The 19703-nt window shown below is 37.0% G+C and overlaps 1 pseudogene; it reads left to right on the top strand.

Moving 5' to 3' along the window:
- The window catches only part of LOC123610337, an 85408-nt pseudogene extending 68827 nt beyond the window's left edge, over positions 1 to 16581 (top strand).
- The last annotated feature ends 3122 nt before the right edge of the window (positions 16582 to 19703 follow it).

Genomic DNA, 19703 nt, shown 5'->3' with positions numbered 1-19703 from the left:
TAAAATTACATAGGGATGCTTGGAGGCTCAGTCAGTTAAGCCTCTGACTCTTCATTTTGGCTCAGGTCATGATCTCATGGTTCACGAGTTTGAGCCCCATGTCAGGTTCTGTGCTGACAGTATGGAGCCTGCTTGGGATTCTCTCTCTCCCTCTCTCTCTGCTCTTCCCGTGTGTTCTCTCTCTCTCTCTCTCGAAACAAATAAACTTTTAAAAAAAACTTTTAAAAATTACATAAAATTGCAATGAGGAAGGGCTCTCTCTGTGTGGCACCTAAGAAGAAACAATATGAGAATATATAGATAGTATGGAAATAACAAAGATGACCCAAATGAAAAAAAAAACAAAAGCTATTTACTCTAAGCTGGTTATAGAGCAGGAATCAGCCACTGTTACCTATGTTTTGTAGGAGATTCAAAGGCAGACAGAGGAGTGGAAGGGGAAGGAGCTGCAGGTGTGTCCTCATTGGAGGCTCTTGGCCTGGGGAAGCTGTGAGCAGGCCATCTGGATGGGGGACGTCCTAGATGATTGGTTAGGAGTACATATTTGGCTTATGGTGGTTGGTCCTAAGTTGGAGCAAAAATTAGGGAAGCCGTCAGTTATTATTCAGATCATGGGCATTTGGGGCCAATCGATACAGAAGTTACTGTTTGGTTTACTGGATTGCCACTAGAGATACCAATCTGGCTTCCTGGAAGTCTGATTTATAGCAAGCTGACTTCCCGGTTGTTTATTGTAGGTAACCGTTAGTTTCCTGGTAAGGTTACTAGAGGCTTTGGATCAAAGTTTTATTTTTATATGTGTTCCAGCCATTGTTCGTTTTTATATTCAGGCTCTCAATTGATTTGAAAACAGAATGTAAAACCTCCCTATCTATGGGGAAAAAACAGAATAAACAAAGTTGAGATGAGGACTAAGCTAACTACAAAATATATGGGAAAAGGTGACTACAAAATATATGGGAAAATGTATGAACACATGTTAATATATGTATACAAAGAGTTTTAACAAATTATGAAGAAATTATTAAACATCTCAGTGGAAACAATAATCAGAGCTATAACAGGTATTTCACAAAAGAAGAAAATATGTTTAACTTAAAAGAAATGCAAATAAAATGAGATTTTAAATTTTAGCCTATTATTACATTGACAAATATTAAAATGACTGACAAAACTGAGTGACAGCAAGCATTGGAATGAACAGACATTCTGATACATTACTAATGGTAGTCTAAATTGGTCCAACTTTCCTGAAAGGCAATTTGGCAAGTGTATCAAATGTCTTAAACATATGCCTTCCCTTTGGGTCAGCAATACTCTTCTAGGAATTCATCCTAAGGAATGAGGCAAATGCACAAATTTGAAGGGAGAAGGATGAATTCAAAACACCCTGTGATTCCAAAAGTAATGAATTCACTAAATAAATCATGATATATTACATGTAGTCCTTAAAAATGGTAATACAGAAAAAAATTGTGATGTGATGCAGAAATATATAAAGAAATGTAGACAGTTATATATTAGTTGCTAAATTAGCATAATCTATTTGAGAAAATGATCTGGAAGAATAACCATCTAAAAGCTAATAGTTGTTGTCTTTGAACAGCCATGGTTTGTGAAAATGTTTTAGTATTATTATTTTTGTTTACCAGAGATTTGTGACTTTCAACAATGGGTAAGTTTATGAGTACTGCTGAGGAATAGCATTCATGCTCTTAGTGTACAGAACTAAAACAAACAAAAAAAGCATATAGGGTTTATAATCTCTCTACCTGAAAAATACCTATTGACATTTTTAAAAACTAATCCATGTATATTATTAGAATATTCAAATAATTGTTTAATAAGTTTATAATGAGGGGCGCCTGGATGGCTCAGTCAGTTGAGCTTCCAGCTCTTGATTTCAGCTCAGGTCATGATGCCAGGGTCATGGGATCGAGACGCATGTAGGGCTCTGCACTGAGCATAGAGCTTGATTAAGATCCTCTTTCTCTGTGTCTCTATCTTTCTCTTTCTCTCTCCTCCCTCTCTCTCTCTCTGCCCCTCTCCCCTACTCTCTCTCTCTCTCAAAGAAAAAAAAAGTTCATAATGAGAGTCAGGGCTTTCCTCTCTGTTCCCCTGTCCCTCTTCCCCAAATTATTATTTTTAACAAAATTTTATGTATTATTTGATCACATTTTTAAGGAGGAGAAAACATCTATACATCAAAAAAGAGAGAGAAATTAACTAATGATTCTAGCCTGGTGTTAGTTGGCTCAGGAAATAAATCCTACCTTCTGTCTCTCTTTAGCTCTTATCTGAATTCCCAAGTTTCCAACTCATTGGCTTCATACGAGGATGATCTAAATTATACCTTATAATCTGTTTTAGAATATATAGCTTTTTATAAGTCTTTGAGTTCAAATATCCATCTTTTCTTTCTACTCAAATTAAAGGTGCATTTAAAGAGGCTCAGCATTTCCTGTACACTGACTGTATGTTCATTTTGTTGTAGTCCTGATGCACAGTTGCAACGTTCCACAGATTATCCACGATGCTAAAAATTCTTCCCACACTTGCATTTGACACAGGAATTGAAATAGAAAACTGAACCCATTTAAACAAATTTAGAGCTGTAGTTTCAGTGCTAAAAACAAGTTTTGATTTTTTTAGTGTTGTTTCCTCAAGAGAAATGATCATCTCATGTCCAAAGCACAGACTTTCTCATAAAGAGAATTTGGAGTGGGCTCTTATTTTCATGATGAAAACATTCAGATGTGAATTACTTCATCAAAAGAAGGAGATGGCTCATGATCAGGCAAACACAAAGCACCCGGAGCAGTACATGGTAGATTTTTAACAAGAAATTTTCTCTCCCTATATGTGAGAGCTCTTGTATTCATATTTATTTCTTCACAGGTAAACTTACTGACTACACAAACTGATAAATAGTTATTTTGCAATGCGTATAAAGCTCCTCCCGAAAAACTTAATACTGAAATTATTTTCTCCAGGAATTTTAGAACTAAATTAAAGAAAAAAAAATTGTTTGACTGATGGAAGCTTTTGTTGAATAAAATTCCCTAATACTCTTTACCTTAAAAGACGGTTGCAAATATAAGAGCTAAACAGGGATCCAAGAACTGCAGGTTTATAGGAGAAAAATTCTATAACTTTGCAGGTTTATAGGAGAAAAGTTGCATATGGCCTCAGGGCCTGGGCGCAGACTGGGAGGTTTAGCCTCCTATGCTGCATTATAAAGAGGCACCATTGTATTAGTCAAATGCTCAGAGACTCAAGGACAATCAGCACACTTATACAAAGTACCCTTGACTTTGACTAGAAAATCTGAACCTCAGCTCCACAATACTCTGTAACTCTTGCCATATACTGCCCTGTCTGTCACCGTTGTGCACTGGATTCTAGATACATATGCTGTCTAGAGTGAGTTGTTTTCAAGTGAGGAAGTGCTTTCCCTAGCTTACAAAGGACAGACATCTTGCACAATATACAGATAACACATTGAAATGGGACTTATTAGGACCTTTACTTCCACTACTAGGACTCCAGTTTCATTAGAAATAACCTCCACCAGGACTTTTTTAGCCTCAAATATGTCACCCCTATGACTGTTCCTCATTCTGATGGTCTTCTGAAACAGATCTGGAGTACTGAATTATGGAAACCAGTCTTTTGAAGCCTACAACCTCATGAATATATAAAAGATATTCCATCCACACCACCTTGTCTTCAACGGACTACTAAGTCACCATGATGCCAGTTTATATCTTGATTTGACAGCACCACAAAAGCCTTTGCAATCCCCGTGTTCCGTTATTCTCTTATTGATGGAGTAGCTATCCATCCAAAGCTGGAAGACTACTTTTCCTATACTTCCTACTAATGAAACATCTCTCCATAATTTCAATCAGATACAATCTTTCACTGTCTTCTGGAAAATTGGCCTTTTCAAAATAATCATGGCTGCCATTATAGTAGCTGAGTTGAATGGAGCATATACTGAACAATCCAGGGAACACCACTTGCATGGTAATATGAGTGTCGCCCTTGGGGTTGAGCAAAATGGTTCTCTCACTGAACACTAAGGAGTGTCACATCTAACCAAGACATAAAATAGTCACAGTTCCACTTAGATGTCTGTCATTTCCCTATTTGTGGAACTTCTCACTGTGGTATAATTGGTTATTTTAGTTCTTTGCCTCCTCAACTATACCATGAACTTCCTGAAGGTAGGGATTACTTATATTCTATCATCAAGTAGATAGCAAAGCACCTAGCAGATTTTAAGACTGTTGAAAAAATATACTCAAAGACATTCAGCGATGCCAAATAGCAAGAAAAGGAGGTAACTCCGGGGGTGGGTGAGACTCAAATGGTAGGTGTCATGTAATTCTTGCCTTAGCAAAAGTCATGTGTTTATGTCAGTATCTATAGATATATATTTTAGAATTGTTACATATTAAAGAGGCCATCAAAGCTTAAAATTTCAAATCCAGCCACCCCTTCCATGTGTGCTCACCACATTTTCCATAGCTCGTTTAGATGCTTAGCACCCTGAAGCTGCCATTCTATCTTTTACCCATCCATCTACCCCAGTGAGCCAGAAGTAGAGCCATACATAATGAATATCATAATGGGCACTAGTAACACAATGGCTAGCACTACTACTTAGATCTGCTGTATGGGTATATGGCAAAGGATCATGCATATGAACTTGATTTTCACGTAGAAATGCACCTGAGACTGAAAAGGTCATTGCTGGGGAAATCTATTCTTTCCCTAAGAACTATGAATATACCCTAAGGAAGGTGAAAGAGGAGGGAATAAGGTACATATATTAGTAAAACCCAAACTATTCAAAGAAAAAATTTATACTCAGCCTATACTGTTAAGTCCTTAGGACCAATTTCATCTACAACTTTAAGAATAATAAAAGTCACTAAAGCTGCATATTAGTCAAGTTCAGAAATTAGCCCAAACTTAAAAAAAATAAGTTTATTTTTTTTATTTTTGAGAGGATGACAGAGAGAGTGAGCAGGGGAGGGGCGGAGAGAGAGGGAGAGAAAGAATCTCAATCAGACTCTGCATGGTCAGCATGGATCTATATATGGGACTCAAACTTACAAACCATGAGATTATGACCTGAGCTGAAACCAAGAGCCAGATACTTAACCAACTGAGCCACCCAGGTGTCCCCAAACTTTTTTTTTAATGTTTATTCTTGACTCTCTGAGGCAGAGTACGAGTGGGGGAGGGGTGGAGAGAGAGGGAAAAACAGAATCCGAAGCAGGTTCCAGACTCCATGCTGTCAGCACAGAGCCTGACACTGAGCTGCAACCTATGAACTGTGAGATCATGACCAGAGCTGAAGTTGGATGCTTACCCAACTGAGCCACCCAAGCACCCCAGTAATTAGCCCAAATTTCGACATTAAAACTTCCTAGGTCCATGTTTTTTGTTTGTTTGTTTGTTTGTTTGTTTGTTAGTTTAATGACGGGAATCAGACAATCAGCCCTGAATTATCAGATCACCAATATTTTGTCTATTTTCGATAGACCTCTACCAGGATGTAAATACCACAAGTTCAGGGACTATGCTTATTAATTTATTCATTCTATTATTCATTCATTCAAGGCTATATTGTTTAACTTCCATATTCCAAGCCATTCTAGTAGATTTAAATATCCACTGATATGTAAAATGGGCATAGTTCCTACCCACATAGAACTTATGACCCTGTAACCCAATTCGAATACAGGTAATGAACAAATAAATACACAGTTACAGATTTCAAGTGCTACAAAGAAAAATAATGTAGTGTCATGGATAACTGCAAGACTAGACTTCTATACCCGACAAAACGTCAATTAAAAAAAAGGTGAAATAAAGACATGTTTACTAAAATAAATACTAGAAAAATTTATCACCAAAAGACTGTCAGTTATTGAAAAAATCCAGAAAATAATCTTCAGGTCAAAGGAAAGTGAGCATCAGAGAAAATGGTAGATGAGTGGGCAATGTAAATGAACACCAAGTCTATAAATCAAGAGCAATAATGTCTGTTGTAGTAAATATATAAATAGAAAAATGACTTTATAATTTCAGATAAAAAAAAATCATGGAACCATAATTTATAAGTTGGAATGAGTGGCATTAATGGGGGTGAAAGTTCTGACATCCTAATATTTTCAAAGAAGAAAGTAAAATAATAAATAATTACAAACTCTAGTAGGTTAACTATGCATGTTATCATTTCAAATATTATGAGAGGGGAAACAGAAGATCTACATTTTATACGAATAATGAGTGAAAACATTGTTAAAAGTAATCTTAAATAACAAAGAAAAGATATAAAAACAGAGACCACAAACAAAATGTATAAAATAATATGGTAGAAACAAATCCAGATATATTAGTAATTATGCTGAGTACAAATGGACTAAATGCTCTAGTTAAAAAAAAATACACTGGGAACAAAAAGTCTATACTGTTTATAAGAAATGTATTTAAAATACATGGCTATAGAAAATGTTGAAAGCCATTAGATGGAAGAAAAACATGCTATTAAATCCTGATAAAAGAAAAGTTGATATAAATCTATTAATAAGCAACAAAAGAGACTTACGGCAAATACAATTAGTGGAATTAAAAAGAATTACTTCAAAATGATTAAAGATTCAATGAGCAGAATGATATAGCAATTTATATTAGCGAAGTTTCAAATTATTCAAAGCAAAATTTGACAGAAATACAATGAGAAATTGATAGATCTCCAAAGTCAGAAAGTTCAACCTGCCTCTCTTAGGAGCTGATAGAAAAGCATTTAAAAATATGAGGATATGAAAAATTTGAAAAACATAATTAACAAAGTTGACTCATCAGCTGCAGAATGTACATTAACTTCAATCATGCACAGATCATTTATAAATATTTAACACATATCAAGCCATAAAACATGTCTAAACACAAATCCTTCCAGAAAATTAAAGAGACAACTTCCCAACACATTTTACAAGACCAGCATTATCCAGATAGCAAAATTAGACCAACACATTACAAGAAAACTACAGAAAAATATCCCTCATAAACATACATGTAAATATGTTCAACAAAATTTTAGCAAACCATATCTAACAGTATGCAAAAAAGAAAATATGTTATGACCAATTTGGAATATTCTCAAGAATGCAAAAGTGGTTTAACATTTAAAAATCTATGTAATTTACCTTATTAACAGACTGCACACACACACACACACACACACACACACACACAAACACACATAGTAACAACAACAATGAAATGAATAGATCCACAGATATAGAGAAGAGCATTTGACAAAACCCAACAGCCTTTACTAATAGAAGTTTCCCAGAAAACAAGAAATGGAAGAGATATCTTTAATCTGATAAATGTCGTCTGTGAAGAGCTTTCAGCTAACATCATTCTTCATGGTGAAAAGAAAATGAATATTGTCTCTTAAGATCATGAGCAATGTAAGGGTATTCATTCCCACCACTGCTATTTAACATTGCACTGGAGGAGGTGCCAGTCATTCCAGTAAGGTAAGAAAAAGACTAAATGACAACATTATTGGAAAAGAAGTAGTAAAATGATCTTCATTTACAAAACTACAATGGTTTGTGTAAAATATCTTCTGGAATTTAAAACAAATAAGCCAATAAATCTAATACAGGAGGTTAGCAAGTTTGTAGGATGTGAGATGAACATACAAAATCAATTGGTTTTCTGTGTACTAGCAATCAGTAATTGAAATACTGAAAATACCATTTACACTAGCATCAAAAATATTATTTAGAGATAAGAGAAAATATGTACAAGGCCTTTACACTGAAAAATAGGTAATATTGAGAGAAATTAAAGAAGCCTTAAAAGAATGAAGATGCCATCTTTGTAGATTACATGACTCAATATTGTTACCCTGTCATTTATCTTTAAATTGATGTGTAGTTTCAATATAATACCAATCAAAATCCCAGGAATTTTTGTAGGTTTATATTTGAACAGACTATTACATTCATATTGAAATATCAAGTTTCCAGAATAGACAAAGCATTATAAACAAAAGAATAAAGTTGGAATACTTTATACTACCTTTTATTAAGAATATAAATTAGCACATTTTGCAAACTTGTATAATGTTATCTAGTACTTTTGTAGTTGGGGAAGAAAACTAGTAAACTTGAAAAAAAACCCGCATATTCTGTGACTCAGTCTTTCCATTTTTAAGAGTATTCCTTATAAATCTGTATGTTTATATCCAAAAGAAATAAAATGCAAGAATATTCAAAGCAGTATTTTTCACATTTTCCAAAAACCAAAAAGAGGCCTTTTGTAGTAAAATGGATGAACGAATCACCATATCAATAAACCATAGAATGTTATACAGCAGTGAAAATTAATGAGCTAGTTCTATGTGCAACAATATGGCTGAAACTTACAATCTTAATAGTGAATGGAAAATAGCAAGTTACAGAAAATACATGCAAGCATAATTGCATTTATATAGCATTCAAAACAGGCAAAACTGAAGCATTTTGCTTGGGGATACATAAACAGGAACTAAAACTAAAGGAAAACAAGGAATTACTTATAATCAGTGTTAAGATAATGTTTACCCCAAAGGAGAGGGAATGGTAGGAGGAGACACAGGTGTGAGTTCTGGAATGTTGATAATACTCTTTCACCTGACTTCTATCATATTTCCATGAGTGTTGCTTACAGCTGTTTATTAAACAGCAAAACACACATTTTACACACTTGAATAGATGCATGCATATATTATATTTTTAATAACAGAGTTTAGAAAACAAAAACAAAAGCAAAAAAAACCCCACAAGTCTTTGTAAAACCTAGCAAGAGGTGTTTGGGTTCCTTTCCTGAGCCAGGAATTGTGGTTCTAAAGCCTAAGTATTAGTCTCTTATGAGATGTCATAGAGCCTAACAGCAAAGGATTGGGTTGGGGGATAGCATATGCATTTTTAAGCTTATTCCAGCATTACTCACGTGTGAAAAGTTAGCTTTCTGAAAATCTTCATTCCTGCTTCTTACACACACCCCTACAATCTAAAAACTAAGGTCTCTAGACTGTGACTCACAAGTGTTAAGAGAAAATGTAGTGCTACTTTGAGCTGGAGGTAAAGACTCATAACTTGAGTGTAACCAGTCATGATGGAACATTTCACCTACTCAGTGGAGCCTGCAGATTGTCCCTTCATGTGAACCGACAGCACCTCAGAGCACTGGATTGGTTCAGCAGTGAAGCAGGGAAAACTGTGTCGAAGTGAAAATAATCTGATACACAAAAATTCTCTAAATCGTTATAATGGTAGAGAAATGTTATGGTTGGTGAAAAAGTAAGTCATTACTGGAGGTAAATGACTGAACTAAAGAAATTTGATTTCCCCTGGATTTTAACTTCATGGGTGGCTGCCTGCAAGAAAACTCAATATATCTTTCAGACTTCTGCCTCTTTGCCAATTTGACTGAAATCAGCGTATAAAATCCAAATGATTTCATTCCACAAGAAACTAGGGAAAATATTGGAAGGGTCTATTTTTAATAAAAATTCAGAATTCCTTGAAGACTATGGTTTCTTTGTCAAATTAGTTAGTGGAATCATAAATATTTCAGTTTCTTATGCATGCAAAAAGGAATATTTGATCCCCAGCTAAAAGAGGTAAGTTTGGGATAAAGTTTATATAGTGAAACATCACCAGATGATGACATATAAGAGAACTGTGTCTGGTGACTTGAAAAGTGCTAGCTTCTACAATTAGAAAAAGTGATATAAAGGGAAAAACTAAGGGAAGTTTCCAGTATCCATTCTGGTTTTAATTTCAGTTCCAGGCTGGCAAAGTCATGGGTTTGTTGGATCCAGTGAAAAGATTCCTGTCTAGAAAGGATCATGGATCATTGGTGTCTCCATTGGTGCGCTCTGACTCAACATTCTAAAGGCACAGTCAGGATATTAGGTGAGATCTAGGCATGACTCCCTGACCTTTCTTCCAATGGGAAAGCAGTCCACAATTACAGACTGTAAATGAAATGTGTGGAGAACTGCTCAATTAAAGAACAAACTCCTTGAGGCCGTGGACCATTCCTTTCTTTCTTTCCACTGTTTCCTAACCAGACTTACACTTTCTAATACAGTGTTCCTGTGAATTATCCACTCAACAGTTATCAATTTACTAACAAGTAGGCAACTTGCTTATTGTGGGAGAAAGCAACAATATGGGATATAAGGGCTCTTTCCTGCAGTTTTTTTTTTTTTGAAAGAGAGAGGGTGCAAAATGAGCAAGGGGCAGAGAGAGAGTCCTACGATGGGCAGAGAGGGAGAGAAAGAGAGAGAGAGAAACGGGTCTCAGGCTCATCCCAAGTGGGACCCGAGTTCATCTGATGCAGGGCTCAAACTCATGAACCGTGAGGTCATTGCCTAAGCTGAAGTCAGATGCTTAACCGACTGAGCCACCCAGGCTCCCCCTTTTTTCCTGCAGTTATTACATAGCTGACTCTATATAGATGTGAGAAGCTAGTGCTTCCATTTCAAACCATAAAAAAAGATATCTTGCATATATTAGGCTTTACCTTAATCTAAGCAGGTGATCATGAAAAAATTACTACCAAGACTGCTTTAGTCCCCTATAAATACTGAATGGTTTTCACATCTTCCTATAACACTTGGCCCAGATTTAAGAGAGTCAAGAAGAAAAACAGCACGTGGGGGGAAATCTGTTAGAGTACTTTTGCTATATCCCAACTTCAGTCGACTTAAATAAAAAAGCCCTTTACTGGCTTATCTAACTGCAATCTCAGAAATAGAACGGGCCTGGGGATGACCATAAACTCGTGACTCTGGCTCTGTTTCTCTGCAATTTCCCTGGCTGTGTCCCCTTCTAAGTAATGATTACATCTTTATGCTGCTTCTCTCATCGAGAAAAATGCCTGTAGTGGTTCCTGGCTTCACAACCACATGCCACAATGTCCTGAGGAAGAAAGAAAATGTTCTTATCAAATACTTTCAAGCAAGTGTTTCAAGATCCACCTTGACTAGGTTGTTTGTATTAATTGTTCATCTCTGGATCAGTGATTGTGGATGGAGGGATGGAGTGGATTAATTAACACAAGCCAAGAAGGCTTAGCCCTGAAGTTGGGCGGAGTTAGTTTTCCTCACAATTTCCTAAATGGGTAAGAGCAGAAGCCTGAACCAAAATTTAGATTTAGGTATCTAGGAAAGAAAAACATTATTTTGGGCAGGCAACAACAACAACAAAAAAGATAGAATAAGAAAGAAAGAAAGAAAGAAAGAAAGAAAGAAAGAAAGAGAAGAAAGAAAGAAAGAAAGAAAGAAAGAAAGAAAGAAAGAAAGAAAGAAAGAAAGAAAAAGAAAGAAAGAGAAAGACAGGAAAGGAAGGAAGGAAGGAAGGAAAGAAAGAGGTGCCTGAGTGGCTCAGTTGGTTAAGCATCAGACTTGATTTCCACTAGGGTCGTGGTCTCACAGTTTGTGGGATCAAGCCTGGCATTGGGCTCTGCACCAACAGCGTGGAGCCTGCATGGGCTTCTCTCTCTCCCTTTCTCTGTGTTCACTCTCAAAATAAATAAATAAACATTAAAAAAACAAAAAAGGAAACCTCATAGCAATAGTTATCCACTTTGGCTACACATTAGAATCACCTGGAGCATTAGCAAATCTTTATGTCCCGACCAAAACGCTGGGCCAAATAAGTCTTTATCTCTGGAGAGAAGGGAGAGGGCAGTAGTTCTTAAGCCTCCACAGTAGATTCCAGTGTGACTCCAATGAGACCATTGCATTGCATGGGGAGAGTTTATTATAGGAAGACAAAACTAATATCTGTCAGCTTCTCTCCTCATGTGGGGATTTTGAAGAGAGATGAGTTGGTTTTATTCCCCAAGCTCTGGCAGCTTAAAGCCACCTGAGCTGACAGTTGTATTTCCCCTTACAAAGTGGCTTACATATAGTGGAATTATGCTTCTCTATCCTCACAATGAAAACACAAAGGTTACAACAGCGGCTAAATCCCACGTGGGAAGCACAGAGAAGGCCATTGTAAGCACTGCTTTTCCAGAGTGACAGAAAATAGAGGGGGATTACAGATGGGTTTAAAATACCATTTCCTTCCCACCACCATTAACTGTATTTGTAGAGTGTGCAACCCTGCGTCCAGCATGGTCAGCTGCAACATGGCTTTGTTCTGTTTTGTTCTCTGATTCTCATCACTCTCCTTTCATCCATTCTCTACTCATTTTCTCACTAGCTTTGCTGCTCTGGATTCTGTGGCTTCCCTGCTGAGAATTTAACAGAAGAATCAAGCTCAATTACAATGGAGAGAAACCAAAACCCCCTCAGACTTTCCTGCTTTTCTTTCTTCTTTTGGGATGGGGAGAGTTGTTAAGTGGGATAAAAAAATGGAAAATAGATTTTTCGCTCTTGTTTGACTTATAAAACTGCGTGAGCTTCTTTTTGGAAAGTCTTCCTTCTCTTTCAATTCATTTTTAAAGAAAGAATACAACAAAAGAACAAAAGTTTGTGACAAAGGACACAATTTTCCAGAACGCAAGAGTCACTCAGACAGTAATTTTTAAAAGGCCCATACTAGAACATATTGTCATTAGAGCACTAGGAAAAGAGAAGACCCTCAAAACTTCCAGAGAGTTAAAATGTTAAGTCTCAAGCAAAATATAGGGAATCAATGTGGCAATGGACTTCTCAATAGCAACTTTGGTAGCAGGAGGGTAATGTTCTTCCAAGTACCAGAGTAAACACTTTTCAAAATTATCCGTAAGTGTGACGTATATCATAAGCCAGTGTGGAAGAACATAGAAAAAGTCAAATAGGGGCATCTGGGTGGCTTAGTTGTTTAAGTGGCTGAATCTTGATTTTGGCTCAGATCATGATCCCAGGGTCATGGGATCAAGCCTCTCATTGGGCTCTGTGCTGAGCATGGAACCTGCTTAAGACTCTCTCTCTCTGTGTCTCTCTATCTCTCTCTCCCCTCTGCCCCCCCCCACTCTCTCATTCATGCTCTCTCCCTCTGTCAAAAAAAGAAAAGAAAGTCAAATAATTAGAAAGCAGAAAGAAGTTTAGTAGGTACAAAAGTTTAGCAAATACACCTTGTTAATGGGTAAGGAAACCAGATCCCAGGAGTTCCAGGAATTTTCAGAAGTTTAAGGGTGTTTAGTGCTTTACCATTACCGAACTCAGCTTCTTCCTACTTATTGCTGTGTTCTACTTTTCTGATTATCCAGTTACCTTTTCACTCCTCCTTTTATACCTGTTGATTTTTTAATGTGTTTTTTTCTTATATGAATTTCCTGTCTTCTAAACATGCACTCGTTCAAATTCTTGAGAGATGAAACTTGATTTCTTCTACTTGTCTTTTCATGCCAAGGCACATTGTAGGTTGCTGAATAGCTTGTGGATTGATCAGGCTATGACCCCTTATTGTCAACTGAAGATGGTTGGAGCATGTAATACATTTAAAAATGTGGCAAATATAGGGGCACCTGGGTGGTTCAATCAGTTGAGCATCTGACTTTGGCTCAGGTTATGATCTTGCAATTCATGAGTTTGAGCCCCACATCAGGGTCCATGCTGACAGCTCGGAGACTGGAGCCTGTTTCAGATTCTGTGTCTCCCTCTCTCTCTCTCTCTCTCTGCCCCTCCCCTACTCATGCTCTGTCTGTCTGTCTGTCTCTCTCTCTCTCACGCGCACTCTCAAAAATAAACACTAAAAATATTTTTAATGTAGCAAATTTGTCTTGTGTTGCAAGGGCTATGAACAAGGCATTTTTACTTTGAGCAGTGATTCTTCATCAGTATCACCTGAGAGCTTATTAAACATCCAAGTCTACTCACTCAGATACTCTGAGGGTGAGTCTCAGCCATCTGTGTTTTCGCAAGCCCTGTGAGTGATTCTGATAGACACTAGTGTTTGAAAACCACTGCCTTAGCAGGGGCAATTGCAATATTATTGAATATTTAGTTTACATAAGCTCTCTGTATCTAAGATTTTCCAGTGGCAAGAGGCAATAACATTGCCTCTCTTTCTTTTTTTCCTGAAAATGTAATGGAATTTTGTATATTATCTTTTCTTAGCCATGGTTTGTGTGTGGCTAGAAGGCAGGTTTATAAGTAGATTAACGCACATTCTCTGATAAGACAACACCAATATACACAAAACTTCCAGCATATTCTATAATCATTCTAGGTAGCAATAAAAGTTTCCTTGAATATTCCCAGCTATGAGAAACTCATTCCTTTTGTTTTAGCTTTACTGACTCTCCCAGGCATAGATTCATACTCTTCTCACTAGAGCCATGCAGAATGGATTTAGATTTGACTCTCGTTTATTGAGAATCTAGTATATGCCTTGTTATCTCTTTAAGATCTCCCAATTACTCTGTGTATTAGGCTGTGTGTAAGCCCTTAAAACATTCGTAGACTCCCTTAACGCATCTCTTTCCAAACAAAACAACCCCATCGTTGTCAGCTGCTTCTTATATGATATGGTTTTAAAGGCTTTCAAGATTCTGGTTGCTTTCCCCAGATGCTCAGTTCCTCCTATTTCAATGTTTAAATACTACACATGTAAGCAATGGTCTGACACATGTAGCATATTACTTCCTTTATTCTGGACACAGTATTCCTATTAGAGAAGCGTAAAATTATCCTCAGTTCCCAGCCATGTAACTGTGGCTCATATAAACTGATGTCATCATAGGTCTCCCCTGACATGATTTTTTTTAACTGAAGTGTATTTTACATCTGTTCCTATTAAATATCATTTTGGTAGTTTTAGTCATCATTCCAATCTGTCATGATTTCTTTGAACTTTGATTCTATCCTCCTTTCTTTTTTATTAGCTATTCCTCCCATATGTCTATCATCTGCAGAGCTTATAATTGTGCTTTTATGTCTTTGTTCAAGTTGTTGGTAAAAATGTTGGGTAGAAAGATTCCCATAATAATGCACGTAATACTAATATTCTATATTTGCATGGTGCTAAAGCACTCACAAAGCATATTCATATACATGATCTCATTTGATACTATAATCCTGGATTGTAGGAAAAGTAACCTTTTTTGCTTTTCCTCTCATATCGTGAATAAAGAAATGATGCTAAGAGAACATAAGTCACGCCACTACTGGTAGAGAGTTAGTAGTATAAATTAAGTGTTTTAAAAGGGCTTTTGTGTAAGGAGGCAACAGTAATCCAAACTTGGGGGGGGGGGGAGGCTTGAGGAGTCATGGACAACTAGGAGCCAAAACGAAGGTGAAGATGCTGAGCCAGAGCCCAGACAACTATATCTGCAAAACCACGCTGGGCTTGTGAAAAGTTCCAGGAAACTATGATCCTACCTTACATCCTTATGAGGTCCCACAAAAATACTTACAAGTTTTAAATACTACCAAACTGGAACGTGTATTTGCAAAACCATTCCTTGCGTCCCTGGATGGTCACTGAGATAGAGCCAATTGCTGGGAAAGCATCCAAAGAGCCTGGCTACTGTCCTTTCTGGGGTATGCGATGGAGAGGTTAGAATTTGGAACTTGACTAAATGAAGATGTATCCAGGCAACATAAGCACATGAGGGTTTTGTATGAGAAATACTTTTGTGGGACTTCTTTTCTTTTTCTTCTTCTTCTTCTTCTTCTTTTTTTTTTTTTTTTTTTTTTTTTTTTTTTTTTTTTTTTACTGTTGGTGATGACAAAACGGTGAAGCAGTGGAAAATGGATGGATCGGGCTATGGAGAGGAGGAACCATTGCATACAATATTGGGAAAGGCAGAGAAAAAGCAGCCAAAGATTATAACCAGAAAATTGTACGAGAAATTTCAACATCCTCCTCATATAAAACATATTGCTTGTCACTGACATCTACCAAAATCTATCTACAGCCAGATTCAGGAACAGCATGTCATAAAAGAAGCTCCTCAGTGAAAGAAAGGAATTGTCTCAAACACAGCAAGCTTAGATCTGTGTCTCTTGTGTCAGAGAAGAAGAAACACATAGTGCCAGTTGTGAAATAATACTTGGTGTTCCTACCAATCCTGGTGTATAATTATTTGCTACATTTTGATTTATGGACTCTGCAAATAAAAGTACTGGCTCTAGAGTTATAACAAACAGTTCAGTTACATACGCAGATCATTACCCTGAAAAATTATCTCGAAAGGTGGCCTGGTTGGTAAGACTATCTAACATTTTATCCTTGATCTGCTTTCTTGTTTCATTGAAGAAGACAGCATTTGCAAACGAACTTATTTTTTACTGTTAGAAATTGCAGATGTCCTCCAACTCTGATCCATTAATTTAGATATACTATACATTTGAATTTACATGTAAGACCAAACATCTCTTTTGTTACCTTTAATATTACTTTGGATAATTATTGCAATGATTCTTCTTGTGATTACACATAACATGTGAAAGAATTATGTCAGAACCTTTCTCAATTCAGTTAATTTTCTGCGCTTTATTTGTATTTGACTTTTTGGGACTTTAAAAGATGATCAGCCTGCATCTGTATAACTTTTATAAATAATTATAATTTATGGTCAAGTCAATATAATAAAACACCCTTTTTCTTAGCAAAAAAAAAAAAAAGAGGCTTTTGTTCTAACCAGCTATGAATTTGAATCCCTCTAACTATATTACCATTAAGTCTTTATTCATGCATCTATAATTAGTTTCATGAAGCAGGAAGAACTAACTCATTTTTCTGGAAGAAATAGAGTTAAAACAGGTGGGACACACCAAAGAGGAAAGCCCCTGTGCCAGCAAAAGTGATGGTGGAGGTAAATGGAAGCCAGATCGCCTCTGACTCTCCTGATGCAGCACAAGCAAGATGGGTCTGGAGAAGGGAAGTCAGGAAAGCTGATGAGGAGTCTGCTTCAGGGTGGGCAAAGAGACATGGTGGGTATCTCCTCCAGTGAAATATCAGCTGCCATATATTCCTTGCTTGGAAGCTTCATCTGGAGATCTAAGAATGTATCTGACAAGGATTCTTGCTCATTGAAGAAGTCATAGCTGCCCATAAACATAACAGACTGGGTCACATCCCCTCTGATGGGAGCCCTGACTTAGCCCGTTCCCAATCTTCTGAATCATCATTCTGATGCACGACAGTGAGGAGCACGTGTGCTTTAGCTACGCACAGCATAGCCACCTGCTTTCAAAAAATACGAATGGGGACAGGAAAGGGCCTGGGTATTGAAACATAATCCCATCCTTGCCAGCTTAAAATCATGGTGATAACCAAGGTACTGGAGAGACTAAGTGTATGTTGGGTGAAATTATAAAATATTATGAATATTTGACTCTTTTTGACCCATGGGAATTTCATATGGTTCACCCAATAACTTCTAGTTATATTGTGAAAAGTTTTAAAAGGACCTGAATGCGGAATTCTACCTGAAGTGTTCAATATAGCTTTCTTCCTCTTAAAGGTCTTTTGAAAAAGAAATAATTTTAGCATGATTTTATTATTTCAGATGAACAATGTATTTGTTCACAAATAGGTTACCAAATCTATCAGATCACTAATTAGTGGGAAAATATCAAAGTAAATCCAAACAAACAAATATATATTGAGGATTTTCTATGTTCTGGGCATTATAGTAGGTGCTAGGGATAGAGAGTTGAGGAATATAAAATTCTTAACTCCAGGAGTTCCTAACCAAATTGAGGGGTCGGTCAGACAAAAACAAATTATAATATAATAAAATTATTTCAAGATGAAAATATGGAAATAGAGAGGACACTTTGCTGAGCCAGTAAGGGTAATAGAGAAAAGATAAGATGGCAACTGATCTGAGTTTCAAGGATAGAATGAGTTAGCCAGATAGATAAGAGGGATGAAAGACATTCCAGACCAGAAGAGTAATTTTACACAGGCCAGAGGTATGGGGAAGGGGGACTGTTGGAAGAGGATGGAAAATTAAACAGAGACACACAATTTAGAAATGTTTTCTTTTACTAATGATATTACCTACTTGTAATGTTAATTCACTGTGTCCTAATGAAAATTTTAAAGATCTTTAATTTTTTTAAGAGGAAACATCAACACTTCAATTATTTCCTTTTGATTTTTTTTGCATATAATTTGTCTTTTAGATTTAAGAAACTAAGATGGTAAATTAAGGAAAAAGAAAAGGAAAGTTGTGCCTTGATTGAGTTATCTAACTTTATTTGCATATCTATGTACATTTTAAAATAGAGCACAATATCAAAACAAACAATAATATCCCTGCCATATTATTCAGAGGTATGATTACACAATTTAAAACTCAATTTTATTGTGCATACATGACGACTGGTTTTTGATTGCTCAGGTTTTTTTTTCCCCAAACTCATAACAATTTCATTCTTCATCTTAAAGTTCTAAGGTTCAACTATATTTGAATTATCCATAAAAGAAATCATAAGTATTTTCTCTGCATGAAAATTTCCCCCACACTTCATAACCTGAAAATGACTAAAGCAATTTGTGCACCAAAAATGGAGGGGGGGACCTCTTTGTTCTCAGACAAGGGCAAAGGAGTTTGAGAATCAAAGGATAATTTCTTGAAAGAGAAGGTTGCACAGGTCAAAACAGAAGGTGATACTGAATGTTGTTTTGAAATGTTAACAATAGCATCCCTTCCTACTTGCCTTTCTGGTTACATGGTCTGAAATAAAACTGTCAGAGGCTAGCATCCCAGGGTCTCTCTGCAGACCCTCTTTAAGAGCCATAAAGACTCAGTGTTCTCCATCGACTCGCTTCTTCTTTAGAGTGAGAGAAACACACACGATGAAAGGAAGGTTAAAATCTAAGGCAGACAACAAGGAGGCAGCTGAAAGGGCTTGTTCACCCTGCAGTGTAATGTAAGATGTTGGTTCTGAGGTGGAAGTTATACTTTATCAGAGACCTCTGGTTGCCTAGAAGTTTGCAATCAAAGAGGAGTCGGAGTCTGATGTGGTTGCGAGTAAGTGGTGGTACCTCTGTTGCATCACTCCCCTGTGGTACAAGGCCTTACATAGGCGTATGTATTCAATTGGGAATCCCTGGGAAGTCCCCCAGCAGAAGGCTTCCAGTTGTGTTCTGTAGAGGCAGTCAAGTCCAAAGGGACCCAGGGTTCCTACTGTAAAGACAGTGTGACTGAGACTTGTGGCCTTTTATTGCCACTTCTGTTGTGTCCTTTGCCAGACAGCACCTGGCAAGCCATGTCAGCATACACAGAGTGTTTAACCAAAACACTATGTTGGAACAAAGGTGACTCCTTAAAAGGAAACCTGAGGTGTTACCTCGGTGACTCAATGATGTGTTGGCACAGTGGGCTGTTGGCACAGGAGGGCTCAGTGGGCTTAGGCCAGACCTCTGGTCCTGGTCTCCTCTCTGCTACTGACCTTGGGTGGACTCCTTCCACTGTATTACCAGGTTCCCACTCATAAAGGGAGGGTTCCACATCAGACAGTCTCCAGGGGCCCTGTGGCTCAAACTTCCATCTGTCCTATATTACCGTTCTCCTGGGTTTCCTCTGACCTAAGCACTTTTCACTCGAGCCAAGGTGCTCAACATCATCTGTTTTGCCAACCCAGGCAACTGTGATATCAGCTTCCATTTTCAGGATCTTTTATTCTCCCCATTTTATACATTATAAAATAGATGCTCAGAGCAGTT

The sequence above is a fragment of the Leopardus geoffroyi genome, chromosome C2, assembly GCF_018350155.1.
Source record: "Leopardus geoffroyi isolate Oge1 chromosome C2, O.geoffroyi_Oge1_pat1.0, whole genome shotgun sequence".
Lineage (NCBI taxonomy): Eukaryota > Metazoa > Chordata > Mammalia > Carnivora > Felidae > Leopardus > Leopardus geoffroyi.
This window is presented reverse-complemented; position numbering and strand designations above follow the sequence as displayed.